This window comes from Giraffa tippelskirchi, chromosome 12 (genome assembly GCF_054371585.1).
Source record: "Giraffa tippelskirchi isolate mGirTip1 chromosome 12, T2T-mGirTip1v1.2.pri, whole genome shotgun sequence".
Lineage (NCBI taxonomy): Eukaryota > Metazoa > Chordata > Mammalia > Artiodactyla > Giraffidae > Giraffa > Giraffa tippelskirchi.
The window spans coordinates 73,678,277-73,693,226 of record NC_137286.1 but is presented as its reverse complement, the minus strand read 5'-3'; positions in this window follow the sequence as shown (position 1 = coordinate 73,693,226).

Here is a 14,950-nt window from a genome sequence, read left to right as displayed (position 1 = left end):
ATGAATTGCAGTACGCCAGGCCTCTCTGTCTATCACCAACTCCCAGAGTCTACCCAAACCCATGTCCATCGAGTCAGTGATGCCATTCAACCATCTCATCCTCTGTCGTCCCCTTCTCCTCCTGCCCCCAATCCTACCCAGGATTAGGGCCTTTTCCAATGAGTCAACCCTTCGCATGAGGTGGCCAAAGTATTGGAGTTTCAGTTTCAACATCAGTCCTTCCAATGAACACCCAGGATTGATCTCTTTTAGGATGGATTGATTGGATCTCCTTGCAGTCCAAGGGACTCTCAAGAGTCTTCTCCAACACCATAGTTCAAAAGCATCAATTCTTCGGCACTCAGCTTTCTTCACCATCCAACTCTCACATCCATACATGACCACTGGAAAAACCATAGCCTTAACTAGATGGACTTTTGTTGGCAAAGTAATGTCTCTGCTTTTAAATATGCTATCTAGGTTGGCCATAGCCCTCCTTCCAGGGAGTAAGCGTCTTTTAATTTCATGTCTGCAATCACCATCAGCAGTGATTCGGGAGCCCAAAAAAATAAAGTCTGACACTGTTTCCACTGTTTCCCCATCTATTTCCCATGAAGTGATGGAACCAGATGCCATGATCTTAGTTTTCTGAACGTTGAGCTTCAAGCCAACTTTTTCACTCTCCTCTTTCACATTCATCAAGAGGCTCTTTAGTTCTTCTTCACTTTCTGCCATAAGGGTGGTGTCATCTGCATATCTGAGGTTATTGATGTTTCTCCCGGCAATCTTGATTCCAGCTTGTGTTTCCTCCAGCCCAGCTTTTCTCATGATGTACTCTGCATATACCAGAACAAAAACTTAATCTGATTTAATTACTGCTGTATCCCAACACCTGAAACAGTGTTTTGAATGCAGAATAAATATTCTCAATAAATGTTTGCCGAATTAATCAACGAATTCTAGTTACTCAAATTCAAATATCATTTTTCGCTATGAAGATATCAAGCAATATTTCTAATACATATGAATGGAGGTATGAGGAGTATACAGCACAAAACATCTCTAATCTCATCATACAATATAAGCAAGAGAACATGACCAGTTTGATTGAGCTGATACTTAGTTAGGTTGATAAGGAGACTGGGGCCCTTGAAGAAGAAAATGAGTCCAGGGTCCTTAAGGAGGAGAAAGGGCCATTTTTTTCTTTTTTTTTTTCTTTTTTCCCTACTTTCCTTCATCTTAGTCACATAGACTTTTTCTTTTTTCTTAAACTCTGAGTTGTTATGATAACAATCTTTAAGACTAACTTTCTTTAAGCCCAGAGCTAATGATTACACAACAAAACAACTCATCTTGCTCAAGGGTGTGCTCTTTCCTAAGTTCTGCACTTATGGTTGTATAATAACATTGTAACTTGTTGGAGGACACTTTTCTGCTTCTTAAAAAGAACCTCATGACTAATCTTGATATCTTAAGATGTATGTTGTGGGAGTGAGTCTGGTAAGATCTTTCTATTGTTAGTAACCAACAGCAAAAGTATATAAGGCCTTAATTGGACTAGGGAGTGGGCACTGTCTTCTTCCTTCTGATATCTATGTCAGAAACCTTCTCTATCCCTCAGTTCAGTTCAGTCGCTCAGTCGTGTCCAACTCTTTGCGACCCCATGGACTGCCACACGCCAGGCTTCCCTGTCCATCACCAACTCCCAGGGCTTACTCAAACTCATGTCCATCGAGTTGGTGATGACATCCAACCACCTTATCCTCTGTCGGCCCCTTCTCCTCCTGCCTACAATCTTTCTCAGCATCAGGGTTTTTTTCCAATGATTCAGTTCTTCACATCAGGTGGCCAAAGTATTGGAGTTTCAGCTTTAGCATCAATCCTTCCAATGAATATTCAGGACTGATTTCCTTTAGGATGAACTGGTTGGATTTTGCAGTCCAAGGTACTATCAAGAGTCTTCTCCAACACCATAATTCAAAAGCATCAATTCTTTGGCACTCCGCTTTCTTTATAAACCAACTCTCATATCCATACATGACCACTGGAAAAACCATAGCTTTTATGAGACGGAGCTTTGTCGGCAATGTAATGTCTCTATTTTTTAATATGCTGTCTAGGTTGGTCATAGCTTTTCTTCAAAGGGGCAAGCATCTTTTAATTTCGTGGCCGAAGCCACCATCTGCAGTGATTTTGGAGCCCAAAAAGATAAAGTCTGTCACCGTTTCCATTGTTTCCCTATCTATTTGCCATGAAGTGATTGGACTAGATGCCATGACCTTAGTTTTTTGAATGTTGAGTTTTAAGTCAGTGTTTTCACTCTCCTCTTTCACTTTCATCAAGAGGATCTTTAGTTCTTATTCACTTTCTGCCATAAGGATGGTGTCATCTGCATATCTGAGGTTACTGATATTTCTCCCAGCAATCTTGATTCCCACTTGTGCTTCATCCAGCCTGACATTTCCAATGATGTACTCTGCATATAAATGAAATAAACAGGGTGACAATATACAGACCTGACATACTCCTTTCCCAATTAGGAAACAGTGTGTTGTTCTATGTCTGCTTCTACGTGTTGCTTCCTGACTTGCATACAGGTTTCTCAAGAGGCAGCTCAGGTGGTTGGTATTCCCATCTCTTTAAGAATCTTCCACAGTTTGTTGTGATACACATAAAGGCTTTGGCATAGTCAGTAAAGCAGAAGTAAATGTTTTTCTGGAACTCTCTTGCTTTTTTGACAATCCAGCAGATGTTGGCAATTTGATCTCTGTTTCCTCTGCCTTCTCTAAATCCAGCTTGAACATCTGGAAGTTTACGGTCCATGTAATGTTGAAGACTGGCTTGGAGAATTTTGAGCATTACATCTAGCATGTGAGAATAGTGCAATTGTGCAGTAGTTTGAGCATTCTTTGGCATTGCCTTTCTTTGGATTGGAATGAAAACTGACCTCTTCCAGTCCTGTGGCCACTGCTGAGTATTCCAGATCTGGTGGCATATTGAGTGCAGCACTTTCACAGCATCATCTTTTAGGACTTGAAGTAGCTCAACTGGAATTCCATTACCTTCACTATCCCTATTTCACTGTAATAAAACTTTTCCTGCAAGAAGCTCTGAGTGTGTGAAGCCTTGTTTCTGGTGCTGAAGCTAAATTCTCTTCTTCAGAGGTCACAAATCCAACTCCATTCTATGTAAGCTATCAGTTTTTTAAAGTACTCTTCTGTTTGCTTATTATTTTTTTAAATATCTTCTGATTTCCATGAGTAAACTTTCCTTCTTATTTTGTGTCTCTTTGAACTTCTTTATTGTTTTATCACATGTGAATGTTTTCTAAAATTCATGTCACTTATTTTTATATAATTTTAACTTTATATAAATAGAATAATAATTTTTGAAATTATTATTTTAAAAGTTTGAAAAATTTGACAGTTTCTTTCATCATATGACTTATGCTTAATATCACATTTGTAGTATTCATCTACAATGATGCTATAGTTTATGCATTTTCACCATATACTTTGAATTCTCCATCCTGTTTTATTGCTCTGGTTCTCTGCTTTTGTGCTTATAGACATGATCTTATTTGTAATATCATTTTAATGCAAAAATATTTAACAGTTCTCCATATTAGATATGGTAAATCTCTTCCCCTGTTCTTTTCCAGGATGTTTTGGTCCTTCTTAGACACTTACATCAATACAAAATCACTTTAGATTCTGCTTACTCACGTTCTAAAATTTCTCTGTGTTTTTATTGCTAGGCAATTGAATATAGATTATTTGGGAAGAATTAGATCATTATTGTATAAGTCTTTCTACACGTGGAGTATAGTCTTTTAATCTTTTAAAATCTTTTATATTTTTCTCTCTTTTATACCTTTTTTACATCTTTATATCTTTTTCATCTTTTTTTTTTAATCTCATGGCTGCAATATGGATAATTTTTACAAATCGATTTTTAATTTATCTAATCATCTCCTTAGTTATGTCTAAGTTGCTCTTTGATTCATCCATGGAGTTATTTCATTATTAAAATTTGTACTTTTTAAAATTTCTTACTTAGAAAAATTTGTTACTTAACCATGTTTTCAAGTTTCTCCTTTATTTTTTCAAATGTTGATATTCTTACTATGTATTTCATATAAAATAATTTCTAATTAAATAATTTCTAAATCTCTATATTCAAAGTAAATAAACCTTTACATGTTTGGTTTTTCTTTCTACTGTTTCTTTGGATATTATGGTGCATCTTTTGTGTGGCTTGTGATTTTTTGTTATTATTCATGTTCTTAAATTTTTTTAGAGAAGATTTCTTGAGAATTCAGTTGATCCAAAAAGGAATGTTTGTTTCAGCCAGGTAACTAGAAATACCACTAATCAATAGTTACTTTATAACTGAGGTTTTCCTTTCAGGATTTTGAACCATCCAAGTACTGTCATTTGGAGATAAAATTTTGAGGAGGACCAGCTCATGGTTAAGAATTATGAGGAGATAACACATTTGTTCATAAACTAAAGAGATGAAGTAAGAAAATTTCCCTTGCTGTCCTTTACTTGCACAGCAGGTTTATTTATAGTTCACCCTTCCACAGAGTATGTCCTGCTTTAGCTTTTCAGCCTTATCGAGTGGTATCTTGTCAGACTCAATGACTTTGGAGGAGTTAACATATTGTACTATCTCTAGACATTAAAAAGAAATCTCAAAGTCACTAGAGTTCTCCTTTGCCTCTGTTTTTTTGTCATCAAAAGTTTCTAATTCTCTCATCAATGAGGTAACAGGTTTAACATGATGCCTTTCAAATTTTATGCAGCATTTTGAATCACTTTCAATGGTAGAGCTGTTAAAGAAATATAGTGCTGAAAAAGAAAATCTGAAAATGGAAATATCTCATTTATTTGTTTTTAAGAACAATAAAAATCTATCAAAAGTTATTACAAACACAGTCATTCTTCATCTATTTCTTGATATTTGCTTATGATAAGCATTAGGGACAAAAAAATGGGATAGGTTTTGCATTCCTGGAGCTCACAATTTCCAGGCATGGAGACTTAGAAAGCTGATAATGTAAAAGTCTTGATATCTCATATTAGAGAACAGTTCTGCGGAAACTTAAAACTGTGGACTATTTTTAATTGACCTTGAGAATCTAAGTGAGCTTAACTAATAAGGAGGTATATAAGCTGGTTCTTGGATGGCTCAGCAGGAAAAAAAAAAAAAAGGCCAAAAAAGAGGGATTAGGGAGGTGTTGCAGGATGAAGAAACATAAAACAAATCCAGAGTGTTGAGCTTCGTGAAGAATGAATTCAGGGATTCAGGATATGCATTTGATTGGGTGGTGAAAATATTGCAAAGGATGATTTGAATAATTGCTAGTCTAGGCATTTGAAAGTTTTGTGGCATTGAAAATATTCAATACGTGGGAAATTTATTATAGGACTGAATGAAAATAATAGAAGATGCTTGTGATACATATGCTCTTTGAAGAAATTGTAAGAGATTTCTCACTTGAATATAGAGTTGTTAATCTAACTTACTACAAGTTAAACTTAGTTATGAATGAAGGTAATTTTGACTTTCTTCAAAATTAATGATGTTTTATAGAAAAAGATCATATACATACATATACATGTACAGAAGATACTTACTTAAGCCTCCATTGTTTTCCAGACATTTTTTTTCCTGAGGCATCAAAGACTAGTGTGTATTATTCACATACTCATAATTCAAAACCTGTATACTTGAAAAATATTGTCATAGTGTTTTCACACGGGAGTCTTTAACAGAGGATTTTCCCTTCTTCAGAAGCTATACATTTTTCTCAGCACAGAAAAATAATGCATAGAACAAATGCATATAAAGCTTTAGAAGATGAAATGCCTGATTAAGATATTTGCTGAATCATTGACTGAAAAGAGAAGACATTTGTCACACAGGAGAATTTGCCAAAGCTATGGGATAACAGATGATGGGGAGCCTAGTGGGCTTGCCAAAGGAATCAAGCACAACACATTTGTAGCAGCTTCTGGCTCCAAGGAATCTCAGGGAATCCACTTGGGATACTAAGGTAATTTACCTACCAACCTTGTTCAGCAAGAATATAAAATATCCTGGGTCACTGTGGAGAATATGAAATTCTAAGATTTTAAAGAGGAAGACAAAAAGAGATAAATTCATAGTGTTAGTTACTCTTTCAATAAGTACACTTCTTGGCTATCTGTTGAGGAAAGAATACAGATCAATGGGCTGATGTGCCAAAGAAGGAAGATGAATTCTAGCCTTTAGGAGATTAATATCTAGTAAACAAGATATATGCAGATGTCCTATGTTCATGATACTGTGTGAAAAGATAGAAAAGTGTCAAAATGGGTATAAAAATAAATATTTTAAATTAAACTGGTCATGTTGAGCTATAACAGATGGCAAGGCTTAATAGAAGCGGTTATTTGACAAGAGATTTGAAAATTGAGTATACTTAGGCGGCCAGGGAGGGCAGAGATCTTTTATGAGGGCATAACTTCCTCCTCCCTCAGCCTTGGCAAGCATCACTAACCAGTCATGCTCTCACTGAACCTGGAAGCAGCATTAATCATTCTCAATAAAGTGTTTCAGAAAGGCCCTACTTTTTTGAAAAATGTTTACCATCTCTAATTTGTACGGAGATATTGAGGAAAGGGACTTTCAGGCATTGGGTACAGCATATGCAAAAGCTTGGTCTTGGAATTTATGTTTCAAGAACAACAAAAAGTCAAGATTTATACTGAGTATTAGCAGAAGGGAGGTTAGGTAATTAGAGTGTGGCCTAACTAGAAGAGCATATATGCCCAGTTTAGGATATTAATCTCATTTGGTTATGACTATTTTATATTTCTCTTGTAAGTGATATCATGTAGTATTTGTCCTTCTGTGTCTGGCTTATTTCACATAACATAATATTCTCCAGGTTCATCCATTTTGTTGCAATCAGCAGATAGTTTAAAGCAAGGGTATGGCAAGATAATAGAGCAACATTAAGTTTTTACATAAGGTCAATGGGAAAGGGATATTTTTTGTGGGGTTTTGTCATTATTTTAGGGCTCAGCATATGAAACACTTTCCAATAATTTTGGAATTTTCCATCTTATGTGGTAGAGCTCACCTCTCACTATAGAACGCAAAAATAGTCACTGTCCCAGGCTTCTTTGCCACTAGGGAGTCAGGCATCTTGAAGAAGTCAGGTACACACGAGATTCAGTTGGAGGCTAGGTAGCAGTAAGTAGTATCTACAGCAGAATCAGTAACAGAAGGAGCTACTTCCTGTTTCCAAAGAAAGCAGAGGCAGCAATATGCCAACATCAGAGTCAGTGGAACTGGCAGGGCAAGGTGTAGCATTGATGTCCTACAGAGGCAAGAAACAACACTTCTTGCAACATTCTGCTGTTTAGTTCAGTTCAGTAGCTCAGTCGTGTCTAACTCTTTGCAACCCCATGGATTGCAGCATTCCAGGTCTCCCTGCCTTTTCTTGAAGAGATCTCTAGACTTTCCCATTCTACTGTTTTCCTCTATTTCTTTGCATTGATTGCTGAGGAAGGCTTTCTTATCTCTCCTTGCTATTCTTTGGAACTCTGCATTCAAATGGCTATATCTTTCATTTTCATCTTTGTGTTTCACTTCTCTTCTATTCACAGCTATTTATAAGGCCTCCTCAGACAATCATTTTGCCTTTTTGCATTTATTTTCCTTGGGGATGGTCTTGATCCTTGCCTCCTGTACAATGTCACGAACCTCCATCCATAGTTCTTCAGGCACTCTATCAGATCTAATCCCTTGAATCTGTTTGTCACTACCACTCTATAATCTTAATTTGATTTAGGTCATATCTGAATGGTCTAGTGGTTTTCCCTACTTTCTTCAATTTAAATCTGAATTTGGCAATAAGGAGTTCATGGTCTGTGCCACAGTCTTGCTTTTGCTGACTGTATAGAAGTTCTCCATCTTTGGCTGCAGAGAATAAAATCAATCTGATTTCAGTGTTGACCATCTGGTGATGTCCATGTGTAGAGTCTTCTTGTATGTTGTTGGAAGAGGGTGTTTGCTATGACCAGTGTGTTCTCTTGGCAAAACTCTATTAGCCTTTGCTCTGCTTCATTCTGTACTCCAAGGCCAAATTTGCCTGTTACTCCAGGTGTTTCCTGACTTCCTACATTTGCATTCCAGTCCCCTATAATGAAAAGGACATCTCTTTTGGGTGTTAGTTCTAGAAAGTCTTGTAGGTCTTCATAGAGCCATTCAACTTCAGCTTCTTCGACATTACTGGTCAGGGCATAGACTTGGATTACCGTATATTGAATTTGCCTTGGAAACAAACATAGATCATTCTGTCATTTTTGAGATTGCATCCAAGTACTGCATCTTGTACTCTTTTGTTGACCATGATGGCTACTCCATTCCTTCTAAGGCATTCTTGCCTACAGTAGTAGATATAATGGTCATCTGAGTTAAATTCACCCATTCCAGTCCATTTTAGTTCACTGATTCCTAAAATGTCAATGTTCACTCTTGCCATCTCCTGTTTGACCACCCCCAATTTGCCTTGATTTATGTACCTACCATTTCAGGTTCCTATGCAATATTGCTCTTTACAGCATTGGACCTTGCTTCCATCACCAGTCACATCCACAAATGGGTGTTGTTTTTGCTTTGGCTCTGTCTCTTCAATCTCTCTGGAGTTATTTCTCCACTGATCTCCAGTATCATCATTCCCCTACTGACCTGGGGAATTCATCTTTCAGTATTTTTTATTACGTATGTTGTGTAAGTATTTTTTATTGTGGTAAAAGTCACATAACATAAAACATGCTATTTTAACTATATTTAACTGTACAGTTCAGTGGCACTAAGTACATTGACATTGTTGTGCAACTCTCACCAGTGCATCTCCTGAATTTTTCACTTTCCTAAACTGAAGCTCTGTCCTCATTAAACACTAATTCCCCTTCCCCCTTCCCCTGTCCCTGCACCCAACTCCCAAACTCCTGGCATCTACCAACGTACTTTGAGTTTGACTACTTTAGGTACTTCATATAAGTGGAATCAAACTATTTGTCTGCACCTACCATATAGTTGAATGAATTTTTAAGATTAACTCAATATATGTCTTACAAACAGACTGTATCTGGTAATGTTTTGCCTACTCTTTCAGCAAATGCAATTTTTGTCTAAACTGATCAGATTTGTTTTCTGTTGTTTTCAGATATGATCCAAGTTCTAGTGAGGAGAATATTAAAATAATTTAGTCATGGGTAGGTTAGCTACTGAACAAGTTGTGTATGGCAACTTAATCAAGGATGAATGATAAGTTTTGGTGTCTGAAAGTCTACAAGAGTAAAGTGTGGAAAGGTTTTAAAGTGCTGGGGTGAGCAGTGAAAAAATACTGAAGGGTGTTAGCGAGGAAGTTGGTCAATGGGTTGTACTGAGAAAATTGTATTATTCCTGAATTTGCAGCGTTTTTCTCTGCAATTAAGACATGTGTCCCAGCTAACTGACTCCTAATGAATTTAAACCCTTATGCTCTCACAGAGATTGGAAGATAGGGGCGTTGTTGTTGTTGCTCAGTCACTCAGTCGTGTCCGACCTTTTGCGACCCCATAGACTGCGGCATGCCAGGCTTCCCTGTCCTTCACTATCTTCCGGAGTTTGTGCAGATTCATGTCCATCAAGTTGGTGATGTCATCCAACCATCTCATCCTCCGTCATCCCCTTCTCCTGCCTTCAGTCTTTCCCAGCATCAGGGTCTTTTCCAGTGAGTGGGCTCTTCGCATCAGGTGACCAAAGTATTGGAGCTTCAGTTTCAGCATCAGAATACTCCTTCCAGTGAGTATTTAGGGTTGATTTCCTTTAGGATCGACTGGATTGATCTCCTTGCTCTCCAAGGGACTCAAGGGGTGTTATCATTCTTGACTTAAAATGGATGGCTCCTTGAGAAAGACTTTCCTGGATTATAAAATTGGCAAGAAGTTTTAAAAACAGTTTGCGTCGTAAAGAGGTAGAGAAAGAGTTTTACGATTATGAAGTATCTACAGTAAATGCTCTAATCAAAGGGTGCCTAAAGTTAGGAGGATGCTTATCTAAAGTTTAGTCAAGTTGAGGGTCACCGCTAAATTCCTAATCAATTTCCAGGTGAATTCCAGGAGAAGGAAGTTTAAACAGGAAGAAGTGAAATTACTTTTACTTCTCATTAGATTGATGGAATGGAATTCCCAGAGACAGAAATACTATTGTTATACAAAACAAAGAACTTGACTTCTTTCACGGCTGATCTGGCTACTGCGATTCATTAACTCACATTAAACATTAATTATATTTTCCCATTTACATGCTCCTTAGAGAGCAGTCCTCCCAAATTACAGAGTAACAAAGTAATAATCACTAACCACTAATATCAAAGTTTAACCAGCACTTTTTTAAAAAATTCAAGTCTATCCACATGTGGTGAGACCAATAGAATATTCATTATATGTAGGAAAATCAGAAAAAAGAACAATGACTGTAAGTTCAATAACCAACTTGAAGGAAGATATTAATTTAACAATTATGAACTTGTAAAAGAGAATGCAAAATCCACATTTAAATATTATTGAATAATACAAATTTTAAATTGATGTGAATATATTGTATGATACAGGTAATGTTGGAATACACAACTGTATATGCATATGAATTGAAACATGTATTTAAGTATGTTAGAATTTAAGTACCAAAAAAGGATTCCAGAAATTACAAAATGCCAGATGAGTGAAAGCATAACAATAAGTTACAATAAAATTGCTCCTCAATCACACTTATTTTCCATTCATGATCAACCCATAACATTAGTAGATCCACAAATATTATTAAATCCATAAATTCATATTTTATTAGGTTACTTTATCAGAAGTTGAGGCAATATAAATTATGAGGGTAAGGTTAAAGCACCTCTTTGCCCCTTTTCCTGTTTGCCCATTTTTATTCCTTCCTAACCCTAAAAAAACCTAATTATAGGAAGCAGATCACTAAGCAGTTGAAACTCCTTACTTACACTCTCCGGAGTGCACACCATGCCTGGTCTAAATTGTTGATTCTTTTCCTAGATAAAAGGAAGTAACAATGAAGAATTAAGCAGTTAAAAAGTGATTAGCTCTCTACCCCTAACAGTCCCCTTTGCAACCCTGCAGGCAGATCATGCAGGGAAGATAACATCTGAAGAAAAAGTCAGCCAGTTTGCATGCAATGGAGAATAATGCAGAACTCAACCTCCTTCCTTGATTCACTGGTTAACACACACAAAAAAAAACCAACCCCTTGCCCATTTTTTCCCTTTAAAAACTGCTGTGACTGAGCAAAATCTTTGGATTTGGTCTCTGGACCTGAGTCCACTGTCTCCCCATATTGCTGGCTTTTGATTAAAGCACCTTTCCTTTCTACTGACACTTGTTCTTGAACTACTAGCAAATGAGCAGAAAGCAGCCAAACATGAGTTTGGTTACAAAAGTCCTGGTAAGCAACTGAAAGGGGGAAAAAAAAATTAAACAGATTAGATATATTATATTATACTGAAACTTGATTTCCATTAGACTTTATTTATTTTATTCTAATTCTTTTTTATGCTAGTCTTTTAATCCAAGTTTTTTTCTTTTCCCTAGTGGAGAAGTTTGTTAGTCTCTTAAAAAAAAAAAAAAAAAGCTAAAAATAATCTAATATACTTAGAAAACCTAAAGATACTAGAAGCAAGGGAATTAAAGTATTCATGGAATATAATCACTAAATTTTATTTTTAGTAGGCACACTTCTGTTTTTATATTTGATTTGAATATAGCCTATTGTCATTATCCTTTTTTTTTGCCCCATTTTATTTTCTTATTCAATTATTGATGGGAAGAAATCACCTTTTAAAAACCTTGTTTTTTATTTTTTTCTCTATGGTGGACCTTACTCAAAAAAAGAGGAAAAAAAATTTGTATTGATATCTTTTCATTCCAAGTATCCTTTGTTAGGAAACGACATTAATAAAGTGCATTTTTATTCGAGTGCTGCACTATTTACACAGTAAATGGCTATTTAAGTTTATGTAAGCTGAGTTTTTAGGACATCAAACCATGTGTTAAATATGTATAGGAATGGTTTTATATAAATTGCTGTCCAGTCTCTAAGAAATATTTCTACTTTGGTTCTGCTCACTTCTATCTTGGTCAAGGAGCAAATGTGCACATTTACTTGTAACATTAAATGAGTGCTTCATCTAACTATTCTTGTCTTTCTGCAGGAAAGTGTTATGTAACTAACATTATAGATGAAGAAACTGAGGTTTATAAAACTCTGGAATTTGGCAAAGGCAGTGCAGATGAGATCTGATTTCTAAATCCATATATTTTACCATACAATAAGCTGCCTCCTATAATAACAGCTCATATTTATTAAACACTTACCATGTACTAGAAATTGTTCTGTGTTTTCAATGTCAGTGCTCTCCAATGACTCCTGTGATCGAATAATTTGGGATCACAACTTCCTGTTGGGAGAAAAAGCTCCCATGGTAGGGAAACATGGGGCATTACAGTGAGAGAGTATTAAAAAAAATTTATAGGATTTGGTGACTTCCCAGGTGGCTCACAGGTAAAGAATCTGCCTTTCAATGCAGGATACATGAGTTTGACCCCTAGATTGGGAAAATCCCCTGGAGAAGGAAATGGCAACCACTCCAGTATTCTTGTCTGGGAAATTCCATGGATAGAGGCGCCTGTCAGGCTACAGTCCATGGGATTGCAAAAAGTGGGACATGACTTAGTTACTGAGCACACATGCACGCATAGAATTTGGGCTTATTATCCTGATTTGGGTGATTTTTAGGAGGATTTAAAGGAGTAGGGCTTGTTCAGGATTAAATGCTGTCAGGAAGCAGGGGTAATGGGGTAATTCTATGATTGGTTATCTTATTGATTATTGCAAATCTTATCTAAAAGGGGGGAAAGCTAGAATTAGGCCAAACTATAATTGGTAAAGACAAAACAGTCTCCAATGGTCAGGATAAGGAAATACTTGTGGTCATCCATTTTTTTTTCCCCCTGAGTTTGTTGAACATCTTTATTATCATTGAACACTTCACTGAGTAGATTGCTTATCTCTACTTGGCATAGATCTTCTTCTGAGGTTTTATCTTGATTCTTTATTTGAAAGTATCCCTCCATCACCTTGTTTTGTCTGATTCTCTATTTTTATTTCTATGAATTGGTTGATCATTTATGTTTCTCAATTTGGAGAAGTGGCCTTATGTAGGATATGTCCTTTAAGGCTGAACAACACACTCCACTTTGTTAATCAAAGATATATGATCTAGGGGTTTTTCCTATGTGGGCTGAGTTGACCCTTCTGTTGTGGTGAGCAAACTCCTGTAAATGTGCTAGTAATTATGGGATGAACCTTGGCCGAGATAGATATTGGGCCCTGCCTCATGTAGAGGCTATTGTCTGCTGGTGGATGAGGCTTGGATCCCACATGGCTATCAACATGGGCTGGAAGTCTTGGTCCTGGCACCAACCCACTAGTAGATTGAGTTAGGTCCTGTCTTGCCTGGCTGCGGGGGCCCAGGGAGGTACCAGAGATATCCCGGCTTGCTAGTGTGAGCTGGATACTGTGGTCACTGGCGGGGGGTCTGAGTGTTCCAGCGCTCATACTCTGCATGCTGGTGGGCAGGGCTGGCTCCTGGGGTGACCAGAGGTCTTATGCCTGTCGATGACATGTAGCCTGCTGGTGTGGCTGTATCCTCATGCATCTGGCTGATTGATATGAGGATTCCCAGGACTGGTGCTGACTAGCTAGTGTGTGGGGCCAGGTTCTGGCTCTAGTAAGCTAGAGGGAGGACCCCAAAATAGTGCTTTTGAGCTCCAATATCCTTATGGGATGCTGAGCCCCCCCAATATATCTGCCACTAGTATCTGTGTTCCCAAAGTGAGTCTCACTGCCTCCTGCCTCTCCAGGAGACTCTCCAAGATCAGCAAGTGTGTCTGACCTGGCACTTTTCAAATTATTGCCTCTGTGCTGGGTCTCAAAGTATGCAAGCTTTTGTGTACTCACAAAAGGTAAATTCAGGGTCTTCCAACTCTGCCATCTTGGCCACTCTTTCTCATATTGTTTTGTAATTGCTTTCTAAATCCTAATATTTTGAATAGTATAAATGATACTAGAATCTTTGTCCTATTTACGACCTCAATGGACATTTTTTTTTTAACAATTTCGTCTTTGTTCAATTAGTTACTAAATTCACTTAACAAATATTAAATCTGCACACTGTAGGTATTTATCTTAATATAGAGGAGCCTGGCAAGCTACAGTCCATGGGGTCACAAGAGTTGGATATGACTTAGCAACTGAACTACAACCACCATGGTCAAATATGTGTGCCCATTCACTTCAGTCATGTCCGACTCTCTGGGACCTCATGGACCATGGCCCACCAGGCTCCTCTGTCCCTGGGATTCTCCAGGCAAGAACACTGGAGTGGGTTGCCATTTCCTTCTCCAGCGATAAAGTATGAAGTAAGTGAAGTGAAGTCATTCAGTCATGTCTGACTCTTTTGCGACCTACCAGGCTCCTCCATCCATGGGATTTTTCAAGCAAGAGTACTGGAGTGGATGGTCAAATATATATGGACAAAATATGTCCCCTTGGACAGCAAAGAAATCAAACCTGTCAATCTTAAGGGAAATCAACCTTGAATACTTATTGGAAGGACTGATGCTGAAGCTGAAACTCCAGTGTTTTGGTCATCTGATGCAAATAGCTGACTCATTGGAAAAGTCCTTGATTCTGGAAAAGATTGAGGGCAAAAGGAGAAGAGGGCATCAGAGGATGAGATGACTGGTTGGCATCACCAATGCGATGAACATGAACTTGGGCAAACTTTGGGAGATGGTGAGGGACAGAGAGGCCTGGCATGCTGCAGTCCATGAGGTTTTAGAGAGTC